This window comes from Echeneis naucrates, chromosome 10 (genome assembly GCF_900963305.1).
Source record: "Echeneis naucrates chromosome 10, fEcheNa1.1, whole genome shotgun sequence".
NCBI classification, from domain to species: Eukaryota; Metazoa; Chordata; class Actinopteri; order Carangiformes; family Echeneidae; genus Echeneis; species Echeneis naucrates.
Genome location: NC_042520.1, coordinates 175543 through 181542, shown reverse-complemented (window position 1 = coordinate 181542; position 6000 = coordinate 175543).

Here is a 6000-nt window from a genome sequence, read left to right as displayed (position 1 = left end):
CGTTCGTGCTCTTTATCGTTGTTATGATGAACGTACTGTGAGCTCAGCAGGAGGTCAGGTGTGATCCTGCTCACCTGTTCCTGCCAGCTTTATTGAGGCAAACACGGCAGGTGCATTCAAGGCGGGTCCATCTGTGACGTCAGTAACATTCATGTCAGTCACTGTAATGACTGCTCGGTGTTTCTGAATCATTGATCTGTTATCAGTGTGTTACTCCAAATTCATTTTCATTGATTAATTCAACGTGTCTGTCCTGGATTTTTTAAATTGATTTTCCAAACCCATCGGATTTGTGATGATCAGGTGAATCAGCAGCCTGATCACAGTTAATCCCACAGGAAGTGACCCCTCCTCCATTAGCTGCTCTCTGATGGTTAAACAGAATCACCTGATCAGATCTGGATCAGTCTGACTCTCTGACTCCTTCTGTGTTATCCATCCGTTCTCATCCTCCATCTTTGATAGTGACGTCTAGAGTCACGTCTCTTCGTCGGATGCTCCTATTGGCTCAGCTGGGTGATGTCACAGCCAATCAGAGTCTCTGGATCAATTTATTGTCTTGACAGAATAAAGAGCTGATTTTTCATCATTACTGCTCAAAAGAATGAGCAGAACTGCTGATCAGATAAAGACAGAAAATTCAGAACAGCTCTAGGACAACCAAAACATGCGTTTGTTGTCTTATAGTATTTATCCCAACTTCCCTATACTCTTGTCATGTCGACTTCCCCTTTTTATTTTTTAATTGCATTTTTATCATTTATGTGTAGTTTTTTTATGTTTGCACATTAAAAAGTTAATACATACACACTTAAAAATGCACATTACCAGCTTATTAAGGTTAAATTAACAGAACAAGTAACAGCAAGTCACATTCTGTTGGAATGATAGAACTGTGACATGAATAGATACTCTTATGTCTTTGTTAGCTAAAATTGGAGCATACCTCTGGTACCATGACATCAATTATGAAGTCAATGTGTTGGAGGACGCTGTAGTCAAGTGACAACATTGGCTTGATGAAGTCAATGAGGTCATTCATCTGTAGGAGATAGGAAGGGTTCAGTCATACACTTGGAAAATTAAGAATTAAAAAAAATAAATAAAACCTTTCAGAATATTACTTACATGTTTCCCATTGAAAACTGTTGGGCACGGTGTCCCCCAGGGTTTTGCCACAGGAACATCCTGCTGGATTTCCTCTCCCCACAGCGCAGTACAATATGCCTCGTTTGTCAAAGAGTGGTTTTTATATTCTTTGTTCATTATTATTCATTCCTAAGTTACAATCCATCATGGCTGGAAAAAACTCAAAAAGCCTTGCTCATTGTCAATTACAAGGCAAAAAATTAGAATTTCTTGTACAGTGTCATTCACAAAAGACAAGCAGCTACAGCATATAAGCGTTTTCAAAGATAATCATGAGCCTACTATGAATAGTATTAGTCGCTTCTGCATTTACTTTTTAATATTATTATTATTATTATTATGAAGGATATGCAACATGAACAATACCATGACATTTTGGAGCTTGTAATCAATAACATTTCAGTTAGGCTAGTCAAAGACACACAAGATGGCTCAAATCTAAAAAGAGTCGGAAAACGTTGTTATTCATGAAGAATAAAAATTAAAACATTATAAAAGTCAAAGATTACTTACACAGATCATTGAAATTGGGCTGTGAATCCAAGGATTTCAATCCAAGAAAAGATAGTATTATAGTATAGATAGTATTATTATAAAGACAGTATATCCAAAAGACCAAATTTTCCGCTTGTAATCAAATGACAAATGACCAATATGGTCACCTCTGGCATCGAATTTGCATATTGCTCCTGATTGGCTAGGAACTCAATCACGAACCGTTTCCTTCATTTCATTGGTGTAAAGCGAGTGGCCGTGGAGCCTGAGATGACCAAGAAACCAAATGCAAAGCTACCCTCGATTTTCTTAAAAAACAAATAAATAAATAAATAAAAATAAGTGAGACGACGTAGTCCTGATCTATTGATGATCAAAAGCTAATAATGTAAACATTATTATTTACTTTAGGGCCGTGCGATGCACTGGCGATCTGCTCCACGGTGACCCCGCTGTCACCCGGTCTGAGCTGGGATTGGCTCCATGCATGAAAAATGATTTACGATTTCAGTTATGATCCATAATATCACAAATATGTCACAGACAAAAGATAATGAGTTTTTTGGCATTTGTTCAGCACGGTGTTGCCAACGCAGTGAGAAAAGGGAGAATGTAGCAGCCCTTGGCGTCAATAAGGCAGAGAGTCTCCATAACGGGTGCAGTAGTTTTATTCTCTCATCTAGTCAAGCACCGTGAAACTATAAATAAAGGGTATAAACAGAAATGCAAGATAACACCCATGTAAACAAATTCTTAAATTTTACAGTGTAATATTTGTGCTTGCACATACACACATGATATATCAAAATGATTCAGCCAACTCAAAAAATCTTATTTATACAGATGTACAGAGTAAGAAAACAATTAAATAATCCTCAAATTGACACACAAATCCTCCATGACACCAGAGAATAACACCGAGTGACACAATAGCAGAAGCATTTTACAACAGCAATAATGCATTTACAACACAATGTCCGAGCGTCCATACCTGGCTCCGCTCACCAAGGCTGCAAAAACTCCTCAGACTTGGCTAACTTCTCTCACAGCATCGACATTGCATGTGAACGAACACTTCTTCGCCAAACAGAACTTCACCCATGCTGACCCGTGCGGCGGTGCTTCCGTTGAAAATCTCTCGGTTTTTTCCCTTTTCCCCCGCGCACCACACAGGTTACGGGGCGTGCAGCTTTAACCCTTTCGTGACTGAAACGAATTGACAGTTCTGCTGCCACTTACAGAGAAGGTGTACTAAATTAAGAGCCGCTTTGCAGACCCACAGGGACCGCTGTGACCAGTGTCTCTAGCCCCCAGGTGGTCTCAGGACAGACAACCCCCTCTCTGGGGGATGTATGCGTGCGGGTCGCTTTTACTTTGAAAGTGTGACGGAAGTCGCCATGGTGACAGGAGCGGGTTATTTGGCGCCTATCTGAGACTGCAGCTTTCGTTTGCTTTTTTTTTTTTATTTTATTTTATTTTTTTTCGTGACTTTACAACTTTAGGACGGATATTACGTCAGCCTTTTATTAGTTCTGGTGTGTTTGAGGATGGATGTGTGTTACTCTGCTGTGGCTGTTTCGGTAATTTCAGTAACGTTTTCATTCCTTTCGCTCCTCTTGTCCTCGTTAATACGTCTGTGTGTCATGTTACTATGTGCAGTGCTGTTTTGGCATCAGCCTGGTAAGCAGCGTGTAATTATTTCATCTGAGAATTATTCTGCTATTCTAAACTCTGCAGTCTGTCTGTATAGAAGAGTGGGTGAAGTGTGTTCACATCAGTATTTATCGGAGCAGTAACTTCTCCCTTTAGTTAGAATTCTCATGGGAGTATTCCCCACAGTTACCCAGACCAAAGCTTGTTTGTTATTATTACAGTAAAGGCAAGGATTCATGTAGCGCCAGTTGAAATTAATACAACTTTACTGGTGGTGGTCTGAAGTGTTTTATTCATTTATGTCTTCGATTCGACCAACAACAACGTAAGAGCTAAAACAAAAACAAACAAAAAACATTAGTCCATACATCTGTAATTAGCATTTAGCATTTAGCCCTAATTTACTTTAATTTGTTATTTCATCATCGAGTAAGCCTCAAGTTATATTAATTTAAAATCATATGAATGGCAATAATATTTCTCCATACGCAGTTGTAAGAATATTGATTAACACATTAATTTTATATAGAATATCTTAACAGAATAAACACATGAAAGATGATAGAACTTTGAATTAAACATTCATGGCAAATTGTGTTGAAATTCTGGCATTTCTGTGAGAGTGGCACTAAAAATGTTTGAAATGTTTTGAAAGATTGATGCGTTTGTTAAGGAGAAGCTTCATGAGTGGAACTTGGGAGAGTTGATCCCAACTTGTAAAGCAAATCCATCAATGGCAGTTTGTTGAACGAATGAACTAATACAGTGAAAACAGTAAAACTAAATTTTTACACAGTTGTTTGATTTCAGTGTATGTCACGTTGTGTTTTGCAGCTCAACAGATAGACAGACTCTTTCTGCTCGATGGAAACTGCTTGACCTCCCTCATTCCTCTTATTGAAATTTCAGCATCACCTAAAAAAGTTGCTAGAGGTATGCCGTGTGTCTCAGTGTCAGAATGATAGATGATAATTTTCTGGTATTTTGAAGTGAGTGACTTCCTCATTCAAGTCTCCATGAAGTCTGTTTAGTTTTCAAGTTTTCAAGATTCAAGTTAAAGTATTTATGGTATACTGTTTGTCAGTCTTTTTTTGCAGTTTTGGCCACTATCAGATCTCAATGTGTGTTGCCCTAATGGACTGCTGCCTATATCTATAAGAATTATGGGTTTCTGGTATTTCCAAGAGTCAAGTTAAAGTATTCATGTTAGATGTTATAAAAAATGAAATCTTTAGTAGTCTTTATATTTCTTAATAAAGATAATCTAAAATACAGTTTTATAAACTGTTTACTTGTTGGCCAGTTTCATACTTCATACTTAATATGAGTGTTAAAAGTCAACTTGACTTTTCATGATCAATATGGAATGTTTGGAAAAGTATTAACTTTTTGTTGTTTCATCTTTTCGTAGTAATTTATATCAAATTAAAATGAATTAAAGATGAAATCAATTACATTTAACATTCCTCACAATACTTTGGTAACACCTGTTTCTGCCCCAACTGAACATAATGTAAATCAAGGTTTTCCTCAAAACAATCTCACTCTGTCTTCGCACTGTGCGTACACGCTCATTTTAAGGAATTTTTAATTCAAATAAAGACTGTCGGAATGTCCAGACTCTTCTGTCTTTCACGGTGTTTTCGCTTTTCGGACCGGAGCTACGGTTTGCTCGCAATTCGAAGTAGTTTGGGAGGCAGTCAAAAGCCACTTTTGGGAGAGTTTTGGGGAGACTCTGAGCTCTGACCAGACTGAATTCTCAAATCACCATGACAACCGCATCTCTCTCAGCTCAGGTCTGTGGATCAAACCCACCTCACTTTGGAGCCTCACTGCTTCGTCACACTTTGTCACAGAAACGCCGTTCAAAGTTTAAACGGGTCACAACACTTTGAACTCTGTTTGTGTCAACAGGCTTTATGATAGCTACTACGCTTACTACACAATCACAGTTCAATAGTCATGCTCATTTCACCTAATTTCTATATACAGACACACAGACTGATATACAGACACACACACAGACTAATATACAGACACACACACAGACTGATATACAGACACACACACAGACTGATATACAACAGACACACACACAGACCGATATACAGACACACACAGAGACTGGTATACGATATATGGAAATTGACAGGTGTGTCATTTTTTGCAAAGCATGGTCAGTGTGAGTCACGTGACTGAAAACTATGAATATTCGTGTGCTTTCGGATAGAAGGAGGGGGTTTGTGGTTGCCGACCGATCAGCACAGAGAAGAAGCAAAGCACTGTATTTCAGGATGAAGGAGCAAAGTGCGATATCAAGATATACCAGCAGTAACAATCCTTTTTTTCAAACAAAAAGTAACACAGCTACAGCAGAAAGATGCAACAAATGGGTAAATGGCCACCACACCGGAGAGACTAATGTATGTTCCCCATAAATTCATGTTTTCAGATTTTTGAAAGTGAAAGTAAGATGTATTATTTGCACAGTGGAGAGGAGGGCCCTAACAGTGAGCCTGATAACCCCACTCACTAAAATACTGTGGTCCAGAAAAGGCACCGTCAATTCCACCTGTCATTTACATTTACATATAATCTGTTTTCTGTCTTTTTTTTTTTTTAAGTCCGAGTCAAGTCTCAAGTCTCATTTCTCTTCTGGTTGTAGTGACCGTTCTGTCATCTATCATCCAGTGTAACGGTAAT